An 11,614-nucleotide genomic window follows, 5' to 3' on the forward strand; every position below is an offset into this window, starting at 1 on the left:
TATTAAGCAAACTCAATTTTACTATTGCAAATATAAACTGCACATTAAGAAAAAAATTGACATCAGTTTTCCATGAATTTCTACTAATGTCAGGATGCAACAGTTTTTCAAAGAAAGTAACAAAAAAGTACATTTTGCAGTGCATTACATCATCATAATTCAGATGCTGAAATACTTCCCTGTGAATGTCGTACAAATTTCTTCAAACTTGCAACTTTCTATTAGATCCCAAAGCTTAAAATGGGAGTTAACTTAGAATCATCTGTTAAAATGATTAATAAAATAATTACACCAAAAACTAAAGAAATGCATAATATAAATCTTATATTGATGTTTCTTTAATAAGCTGTTGTCCAGGTGAATTCTGTCTTAGTTTTTGGTTATTTTTAAATCCACATATTCCTCGTCTCTTGAAAAAACACACTGACTCATCCCACAAATAGAAGTTCAGGAAATGAGATAGAAGTATACAAAGCATCAAAAGTAAGATCCAGAATTTCAAAGATCCTAAAGCCAGATAGGGTGATGAGCCAGTTTCATGATTATTTCTCAGACATTTCACTAGGCAAGTACAGAAAACTTACCGTGGTGCCCTGTTTGGGAAGCCAAGGAATGAGGTGGTGTCTTTAAGATAGATGCCTCTATGACTGAAACAAGAATGAAAAAACGAAGTTTGAACACTTAAAATTTTGTGAGCTTCAGAGACTCAGAAAATCCTCAGCAGCCTTGTATAAATGAAGTTGCAGGTACATGCCTTGGAATACAAAACCTTTACTCTCTGTCTTTCTTTCTCAGTATTTCTTGAAACCCTTCCTACCTTTTCTCTATTAGGCATCGCTAATCCTACTGCATGAAAGTGATCTGTTCTTCCTCTAAAACGTATTGCATTCCTTTAGCAAGAACATAGGCATCGTTTCCTGCAGGCAGGCAGCCTTCACATCTTTTCTAGGAGACGGGTCTCTGCAAAAGAGACCCTGAGATTTCACTTCGCGGCTTCTTTCCTTCTCTCGGTAGAACACACTTCTTAAATTATTAGTATTAAATGCTTCCTCGGCCAGTGTCCCCAGGAAGATTGTAAACTCAGAAAGGTTGGTATTATGGCCACGTTTCCTCCTTTCAGATACCAGGCTTAGCACAATACCTGCATTTAAGTAGCTGTTTCATAAATATTAATTGAATAAATAAGTCGCTTTATATCAAATGGTACCTTAAATATTTGACTTAGAGCGTTCATCTGTAATGATTAAGGAAGTAGTTAAGAAAGTAGTTAATTTTTAATAATTCACCAGTGCTTAGGTGAACAGGTTTGACAGTTTCAAAATATCTTAGTTGAGTGGAGAGGGTGGGGGGCAGGTCAAAGTCTGCCCAAGACGTCTACGGTTTCCCAAGGACTTTGCAGACATGAGTAATTCGTTTATAATTACTGTATTGTTGCTGTCCAGATCTCCAGCAAGGGGGGCTGAAGGACCCTGAGGAGGGTTCAAATTAAGAAGTGTTCAAAATGCGAACCAAGAAAGACAGAAGCAGGGAAGTAGGTACAAACGTACTAGTTCAGTCTCGCTACTATTTCTTGAAGTCAATCTTGGTTTAAAACATAAGAAGCAGACCCCAGCTTGTCATAGCGACTTCCTCCCGGGGATTTGAAACTGTAATGAAAGCATTTTAACTCAGTGGTAACTGGATTAGAGTAATGCAAGAACCTGCCACCTTGGGACCTCCCGCTTGGGCCTCGGCCTGAATAAATGTGCATGGAAATTGTTTTAAACTGATGGCTGTGCAGGATCACAAGTTATAGTAATGTTGACAGTCTCAGCTTGGAACCTGGCAAACCAGCAAAAAATGTGGGGCAGGGAGTGAACACAGCTCATTTGCTGACATGAAAGCGGGGCTCAGGGGTTGAGATGTACTACCTCTGCAGGTCAATGGTGACAGCGTTTGCAAAGTGCCACCAGCATCTCTACTGCAAATTGAAGCGACGGAATATGAGTCCTTGCCGCAAATCTAAAGCAACTTGATTTCTTTCCCAGTCTGAGGACTCATCGGAAGCCATAAGGAGAAGTTTCTCCGACTTAAAGTGTGCAAAAAGGATACTAAATCTTCCAGCTCCCTGGAGGCTGGAGAGGAAATGAAAAGGCATAGTTGTCACATTTTGTTGCAGTAGAATATCGTGGAAATAATCCAATCAGTTTGTTCCCTTCAAAAGTCCCTGGTGTTTCCGCCTTCCTTATTTCATGGGTTTATTGTACTGTGTCATGGAGGCAAAACATCTGTTGGGGAAGACGAGAAGGAGGAGATTCTCCATCTTCCTTATGAACATGCTCAGAGAAGTTCTGGCGGATTTACCGCCTGTGAAATTGACAGCTCGTCAGCTTCCAAGATCCCAGCTTTGAGGCGGCATCAAATGGTTCCTGACTCAGAGCAAACCAAGTGCGTGTTTTCTGCACTGTGTAACTGCACCTTCCTGTCACACTGGGCAAAGTGGACACAGAAGGGATTTTTTTTTTCTAAGAAGGGATGAAAAGTTAGAGTATTTGGATTCCTTTATCATTCAGAACAATCCTGGAATTCAACTTTGCTTCCTGGAAAGCAGAGATGTTTCCTCAAGGAGATTCAATGGGAGTCCATTTTTCAGAGACGATTGTGTGGCTTCAGAGAATCAGTGAAATAATTTAAGTCATATATGTTTCAGCAAGAATATCACAATATCATGAGTTCTGCTTCTTTCCTTCACGCAGAACAGGTAGCGGGGTCTCCATTTTACAGATGAATTAAGTGAGGTTCATAGCTCAGGTGAGTTTTGATAGATAGATAGTGTATGGTGTGATGATTCTAGATTGTGGATCAAGATTGCACCTTACTGATCTAGGCAAGAGCCAGTACCCAGGAAAGGGTCCAGCACACAGTAGGTGCTTAGCAACTGCTTGTCGAATCGGATCTTTCTAGACCAGTAACCGGCATGAAGATTCACCTTCCCAAACTCTTTGGAAAAAAATATCATTGTCTACAACTAGGTCGAGTAGTCTGTCCATTTGTTTATGAGTTCATATCTCATCTCCTTGCATGAGGATAGTGAGATTTTTAGAATCCACACTGATCACAACTTTAGATAGCTTGAATTTCCAGCTAACATTTTCACATGTTGCTGTAATTCGGTTTTGATATATATATATTTTTTAACTTTTTGAATGGTACTTAAGCAAGTACTTAATATCAAATCAAGGTGGCATGCCAAAAATTACCCAGGCATTCCTTCAATTTTGAAACAGAGATAATAGCTTTGCACTGATCTTTTTTTTTTTTTCCTGTTTTAGCATTTGGTTGTGTGTGTGTGTCTACATATTTTTTCCTTCCCTTTTTACTCTTTGTACACCATCCCCATCTCCAGTTCTGTAAATAAATCAGAGGCTGTGACACTAGGCATAGTGTATTCCTCTTAATTGGATGCATGGAACCAACCCCCAAAGCTTCCAAAATAAGCCAAGAACCGGCAACCATTTCAAAGTCATATAATGGACGCAGGCTGCTGGTATATTTAGTATCTAAGAAGCAGCTTTTCCTTTTCTCGTTTTTTTTTTCTCTTTTTCCCTCAGTAGAAGCTAAAACTTTATTATAAAGCCACAGATAAGTATATCAACTGCTAGGAGGCTGGCACAGCAGAATACAAGGAAATAAGAGATAAGGGAATTTGGTCAAATACAAAAAGTACCGTGGAATTTAAACCAAATGACAGCAGATAAGGCTTTCCCTGAGTTTCTATTAAAAATGTAATAAATAAGAAATCCAAAAATATTTCTTCCCAGGCCTGGCACTTCTGTTCCTATGTTACTCATCATAAATGTATAGAATCTTCATCAGGGCTGGGTTTCTATTCACAGTTGCGAAAATAAACTTTGCTGCAGTCGTGTTAAAGATGTGACAGCTTCAGATTGATGTCTTGTGAGTTGTTCAGTAAAGTTTGTCATTTGAATAAATAGACCTTATTTACACACTTAAGGAAGTAATCCCATAAACCCACATGGAAATCTGGTGATAAAAGCAGAAGAAACTCAATAGAAATCACCAGGAATCAAAATACAGATTTGAAAAAAAAAAAAAACAAACAGTGGCAGGAACTTTGCTTATGATACCCTTTTGGGAAAATTCATAGTGTTTTTAATCCTATCATTTTATTATTTGTAATTTTAATTGTAGTTATATATGTAGTTAATATAGTTATTACAATTTTATTATTTATTATTAAATTTATATAATTCTGTGTGGATTCAAAGGTTCCGTGAGTCATAAATACTTACCGTGGAATTTAAATTGCCCTAAAGCAGATACGTTTTACCAAGTGAATCTCTCCCTCAGAGTGAATTTGCATAGATCCACGTAGAACACCTCCGTGCCTTCGGCCCTGTTGACCCCAGGGAAAGGAAAAGGACTGAGATCTGGACAAAAGTGGGGTGCTTTAGTGGCTCCCTGAGATGATAACGCCTCTGGGGTCTGCAACTCAAGTGTGATCTGTGGTCTCAGGTGAAGTGGTCCATGGTGTCTGTTCTGTCTCCAGAGAGCAGTAACCTTCAGCCATAAAATGTCTCCCTGCCTAATACAGCACATCTGTCAGCCTTAGCATCCCACACACTTAGTTTACATCTGTCTTGGGATGGTTCATGGTAGGAGCAGCTCATCCTATTTGGATATAGATGTTCAAGCCATTTTATTTGATTCTATCTTTTGTCCTTAGTGGATATGCATATATATGTGTCTTTTATCTAGTTGAATTTATGCTTTAAAACATGTCTTTACAGATAATTTCAAAGCACAATAAGTATGTATCTCATTACTGAAGAATAGACCAAGCCTTACATAATTCTTTATAAGTGGGGTTCCTGCCATCTTGGGAGGAGGAACCAATATTATCAAATTTCAGTAATAATTTCTATTAAATGTGGCAACAGTCCTTCCTAGGCTTGGTAAATCCAGTGCAATCAGTGGGCCACACAGTGTATATTACACATATAGCTCTGGTATCAAATCAGGAGTGAGACTCACCATCACCAGCCAAACCAGACTCCATCAAGAAGAGGTTGCAACGGACAATTGTGTTTTAAAGAAAACTTCCAGTTTTGACTATCCTGCTATTTTACATTATCAGATATAAAATTCTACTGGCCTAGGATGCTGTTGGTATTTAGAACATATTGAGGAATTCAGGCTTATACAGAATATGGAAAATGAAGATCAAATCTCTCCAAATTAGTTACTAAGATGCTGAGAGAATCATGACAGCTAAAACATCTAATGCCGGCCACTTTTTTTTTTCCCTTCTTTATCTAGTTTTCTTACTGAAAACAATTTAAGATTTGGTATCAAAAAATTTCCATTCATTTTAAAACAGAATTCTCATAAATCTTCGTGGCTTCTGTGTTATGACCCGGAATAAGAAATTAATGTGAGGTTGGATAAAGGCCAAACACCTTATTCTCTGTGTTTCCTACTATTTATGTGAAAAATCTGCTTCAATATTATCTCTGCATAGTCAAGTGAAGTCCCTTCCTGGCACATGCTAGAACATTTGATTAATGAGTAACTACAAATTGAGCAAATTACTATGTACAAGGTGTTTAGAATAGCGTGGGGCACCAAAGAGCTTATAATCCTACTAACCATTATTTTTATTTATCAATTCAGATTTCTAAATTCGAACACAACCATAAGGGCAATCTAATTTTTCTGGGCCCCTTAGCGAAACAAGACCTATAATCTGGAACTCGTAGCAGAATGTGGACATACGTCCTTATCCTTTTCTTACTTGAATTTATTTGATCATCGATTTTAAATTTTAAAAAATTATTGATACATTGTTACATATTCATAACTTTCTATTATATGAGACATAATTGTTAACCAAAGGAAATCCTGTCCCTTTGAGAACTAATTTTAAAATAATTTCATTTAATGTTTTGATAAATGGAACTATGTTGTGATATGGTGACATCTTGAGTTTCACTTACAGCTATAAACCTTGTTTGTGGGTGAGTTTATATGGAGCATGGGGGCATAATTATCTGTCCAGCTTCTATGTGTGTGAATCTAGAATGCCCTGTGGCTAAACGTGAGTTCTTCCTTTGTGTTTCACAAATTCTGAGCATTGCTCATATCTATGAAACTATAGGGGAATAAAATATACGTATATTTTGAAAGAGAGCAAGAGAGAGTATTTTTTGTAGATTTTCAGTTATTGAAAAGCATGTTCTCTAGAGGTCTTTTCGTATATATGTGTGTTATGCTATATAAAATCTATGTATTACATGTGTATATGTATATGAAAATATCATGTATTTATCCATTGAATCTTATTGTGTAGTTATTTCAAGAAAACTTTTGGGACTAGTTTGAGCTGTGCTGGATGAAACAAAAATTTTGTTTTGTACTTCTTTAAAATGGAAATATTTTGCCCAATATTTTTGGGCTTTAGAATGCTGTTACCTAATTATTCAGAATAGATAATAATACTCCCTGAAAATAGTGGTGTAATTATTTAATTAAATAGATAAAGTTACCATGAATAACATTGCTTGCTCTAATTATCAGATTTACTTGCAACAATGCCCACACTAAAATAGTTCAAAACCTACTATATAGTAAAACCATAATTAGGGAATATATGGCTAAGAGTGCAATTGATTACAAATTTTGTTCATTAATAAGCAAAAATTTAACTTAACTCTTTTCTTCTCAGTAGTAATGTCTTTGGTTTCCTGTACAAATTAGATGTAGTCCTGGTCATAATCTTATTAAACATAATAGACCATTTTTTTATAATTGACCATTTAAAATAGCTTTAAAAAAATTTAAATGGTTATCTAAAATAAATTAATTAGCAAAATTTTTGTTTGCTTTTATGTTATTAAATTATCTTAACGGCACAGGGGAAAGGTCATCATTTATCAAGCACTTGAGTGATTATAAAATAGTTAAGAAATATTTCACATAATAGTTTTACCTTGAATTAGTTACAACTGTTTTTTATTCACCTTAATAGCTTCCATATTTAAGTAATTCTGCATTTCTTTAACCAATAAACTTGGATTTAATTATAGAAGAATGTAGGTACATTTTACTGTTTTATAAGAATTCTGCCCAGTACAAATTACAACGGGCTGTTTCCCTGTTTTCATATCAGCAGAGCTAAAGACATGCACAAACACATCAGCTCACCAGGCTCTTCCATCGTCAATGTGTGTGTGTGTGTGTCTTTGTGTATGTCACACCCTCTAAATTCAGGTGGCCTCAAGCTGTGCCATATAATTCCAGCCTCAATTAAACTTTCCAAGGGCTGTACCAGGTCAGACATAAATAAGGCAGAGGATAGTCCTAGGGAACAGAAAAGCCATATTTATTCTTTATCCACAGTTCATGGCTATCAAATGAAGCCTAGCAGAGAGGAAAGACAGAGGAAGAAAAGAGAACTCTCAAAAGGTACTTTGCACTTGAATGTAACCTTTGTTGGAAAAAAAAATCAGCATATAAATAATTCAAGACACAATGAATTCGCGGTGGATGTGGGTGTGAGTGTAGGTGTGTGTCTTTTGTTTGTTTGTTTGTTTCCCTTTAAGAATACAACTTTAACCAGAGCCCAGTGGAAAATATGTTTGTATAATTCCAATACATTAGCCCAGAAATCAAGAGATTCAATTTTTTTGTACCACAGTCCAGTAGTGTAACCTTAGAAACATATTTTATCAGACTCAGTTTCCTCTTCCATAAAATGAGAAGTTTAAAGTAGATAAATCTATTGAATTTTCAAGTTCTAAATTCTACCTTAGTCTGAATTCCGCTTGAATAGTCTTAGGAAACAAAGATCCAATAAACTAAGTTAAAGAGAAGGACTTGATTGAACACATTCCTTCATATATAACAAGGATAAGTTTGTAGAAAATATGAAGAACTCTTACAATGAAAATAGATAAACTTTCCCCCAAAATGAACAGATATAATTAACAGGTAATTCAACTAAACGGGAAACCAGATTGGCCAATAAGCACTTGAAAAGATATTAATTCTCCTTAATAATATTGGGAAATAATTTGGGACTAAATTTAACAATCATTACACTATTTTACGTCCACTACTTTGGCAAAATTATTATTTGTGTTAGGAATGAATTCGGAGTGAGGCTCCTGAACGGTGCACAAGGTGTGTCCGTGCACCCCAAGAGAATTCACAAACGCTCTACAACATATTTAAAAATCTGGAGGAAATCACAATGAAATCTGGGGAGCAGCGTGTGCTTTCTTGGCTTGCGGTAGCTCTGTGTCGACTTTAGAGTGTGCTCTGTTCTCTTCAGTGACATCACATCTTTGCAAAGCAGGGTTTTCAGTGCGCGCTGTCATAAACAGAGGGTCCCATGAGACCGACGGGCGGTTACGGGCACCGATAGGGAGAAATCTAGTTTGCCGTTCTCCTACCTGTTTACCATAGGACTCTGTCAGTTGGGATGAGCGGCATCTGATGCTTGATTTTAAGAATGGGCCAGTGGACTCATTAGTAGCCTGGACGAGCATATTACTTCTGTTATTTCTGAGGAGGTGAATATTAAATACTAAATGGACTATGTAAATTGAGGGAGAATTAAAGAGAAAAAAGACAGGGAATACAGCATAATGTTTCAGTCATACATATACATACATATATTCCTTTTCATATTCTCTTTCATTATAGGTGACTACAAGATACTGAATATAGTTCTGTTTCTACCGTGCGCTACACAGTAGAAACTTGTTGTTTATCTATTTTATATACAGTAGTTGGTATCTGCAAATCCCAAACTCCCAATTTATCCCTTCCCATCCTCATGATCTATCAGAGAGTAAAGAAATTAGATTTAAAAAAAGGAAAAATTCTCAATTCATTTTAGAGTATAGATAATTCCGGTGATGCCACATTTAACGTGTACACACGCACACACACAGGATATTAACCCTATTGTAAACCTCATTACATTTGTGAATGTTTGAAACCTTTGATAATTTATATCAAGCAATCTTTTCTTTCCCTTTGCTTCTCAAAGAAGTTTAGCAACAAGCCTTGTGAAGCCCAGCCTCACACCATTAAAATTTACCTCTCAGTCCTGTGGACATAACTCACACTTTCCTAAATATTTACTCTTTAACATTGGAAGGTAGCAGTAGTTGGTAAGCCCCCTTCAGTATGGTCCCTGGTCCCTGTTTCTTATGAAAGTCACTTTGCTAATTTGCAGTCATCTCCAAAAGAGTAAAGACCAATTTAGGTATGGAAGCCCGATACTTTTCACAAGACCAAGTAAGGTTAGTTGCAACGTTTACTAAGTTATTAATTAACTTACAAGGAAAAGAAGAAGGTGTGTTTTGCACTTTGTTTGGCGAGGTGGTTCCAGTCTGTTTGAATTTCCTAGCTGACACTTTAATCCAGAGCTTGATTCCATCTGGGAGAGAACCCAACAGCAGGTACACCTAAGTTCCATTTCCAAGTGCTCGCCAGAGACTTTGCAAAACAGAAGCATCCCAAATCTCTGTCAAAAACATTGTTTTCCTTGTGACAAGGGAGCGGTGAATAACATTAGGGACCTTAGAATTAGGAAAAAAAAATAAGAAATGGCTCCAAGAGAGTCATTTTCATAAAAGTACACCAAAAAAAATAATACCATATGAGAAAATTATCTAGTGGGTATGTTTTTTCCTATTACGAGATCTCCAAAAAATTTCATTGGTGAAACCTACATCTGAGCAGCTGGCTGAATGTGCTGATTAGACCGGATAAAGCAGAAGAGAGATGATGGGGAAATGGAACAACATTAGGTAGAATTCTTTGTTCTTGGGCTCTTGGTGTTCAAAGGCACCATCCAGGTGAAGGGAGTGGGGATTCAAGACTAAATCTGTCTTGGAGGACTAGTTTGGTATCCATTGTGAGACTACCTCGTAACACTGGGTGTCTGCAACGCTAACATGTTAATCAGAGGCTGAAATGACTGAGAATAAATACTAGGCTCTCTGGAAAATAAACAGTGTCCTGAAGAAAGGCAGAATGGAGCTGCTTATAACCATACGGCAAGACACAGCCCCACATTGGTAAGGAGGGAAACACCTGAGTACTGCGTACCCTTCAGATGTGTCCTGGTTGACTGCTTCTTGCTGCTCCATCCCAGAGGCTTGTCATCATTGGATCTTTATGTCCATCCTAATCACAATTTAAACCCACTTACCCATGTCCTATTATGACATAGAAAGACACAACTCTGAACATTCATTTGGACGATAATTCTGCACATTCTTTAAGAACATTATAAAACGCCCCCTCACTTTCGGTTTTCTTTTCTGAAGAACAAATAATCTCATCTCCTTTTATCTTTCCCCGGAGGTCCCATTTTCCTATCCTTTAATCATTGTTATTGCTTCCATCTGTACCTACTTTAATTTTTCCTATCCCTTCTGAAATGTGCATCGGCAAATTAGGTACAGTACTACCAAAACTGGAATAGTTTTAAAATACCTGTTGACCTACTATTGGAATAATTATCTCTACTTGGATAAGGCAACATATCAAAAATGTTGGTAAGGGCAAGGAAAAAAAAAATGGAAGAATTTAACTGCTCCCATAGAACGATATTTTCAGATCCAGCAAGTGGTTCTAAGTAATAGAACTTGCCCGAAAGAGAAATGAGAAAATGCAGAGCAGTGTAAGAAAATGGCTATTACGGAAGTTAAAGAAAAAAATGAAGAACACAAAAATGATATCTATAAAATGATTACAAATGCAAATGTATGCTTGCACACAAATGGGCAAGCACAGAAAAAGAACATATAAGGAGATACTTTTTCTTAGAGTAGCATCTTTCTGCATGATTTTTTTTCAATTTTAATTTTCCCGATTTTAGCAGTGCTGTGTGTGCAGTAACTGGAACACAGTTTTAGAAGAACTCTCTGGAGAACAAGAAAGAAAAGTTAGGGCACCTAATAATGCAATAATACTTAAAAGTAGGGAAAAAATGAGACAGATCTGTACTATTTTAATGCATTTAGTGAGTCTTCATGCTTATAATGAATAGAGGGTGAAAAAATGATGTAACTTTTACTCTGAAATTTTTTGCCCTATCCTTCAGATCAGAATGATGATAAAAAATCAAAAGGAAAAATTAAAAAGCAAATTAAAAAAAGAAAAATACGCTCAGAATTTGAGGCATCATCCAGTCTTAACACCCAATTTCACAGATGACAAACTAATGACCAAAGAGTAAGACTAGATTTTTCATGGTACTATGTCAACAGAGAATCACAGAGTACAGATATGTTCTGTTGAGAGGCACCCCTAGAAGTTGGTAAGTCACACTCTGTTAAATTCTGCACAAGACCCAAGAGTAATAGGATCTCATTAAATGAGAATGTTGGGACGTTGTAATTTCTCAGTTGATGTTTTCCTCAAATGTGGCCAGTGCATTTGAATAATAAGTGCTCAGTCCTGGCATTGGCTTACACGAAGAAAAAAAAAAAAGAATATCATAAATTCATCATTAATCATGATTTAATGTAATTCCATAGAATTTTGAAGCTAAAATGAAATTTTATTGTGGCTTATCAGGTTTGTGTCCTTTATG

The sequence above is a fragment of the Vicugna pacos genome, chromosome 27 (assembly GCF_048564905.1).
Source record: "Vicugna pacos chromosome 27, VicPac4, whole genome shotgun sequence".
NCBI lineage: Eukaryota > Metazoa > Chordata > Mammalia > Artiodactyla > Camelidae > Vicugna > Vicugna pacos.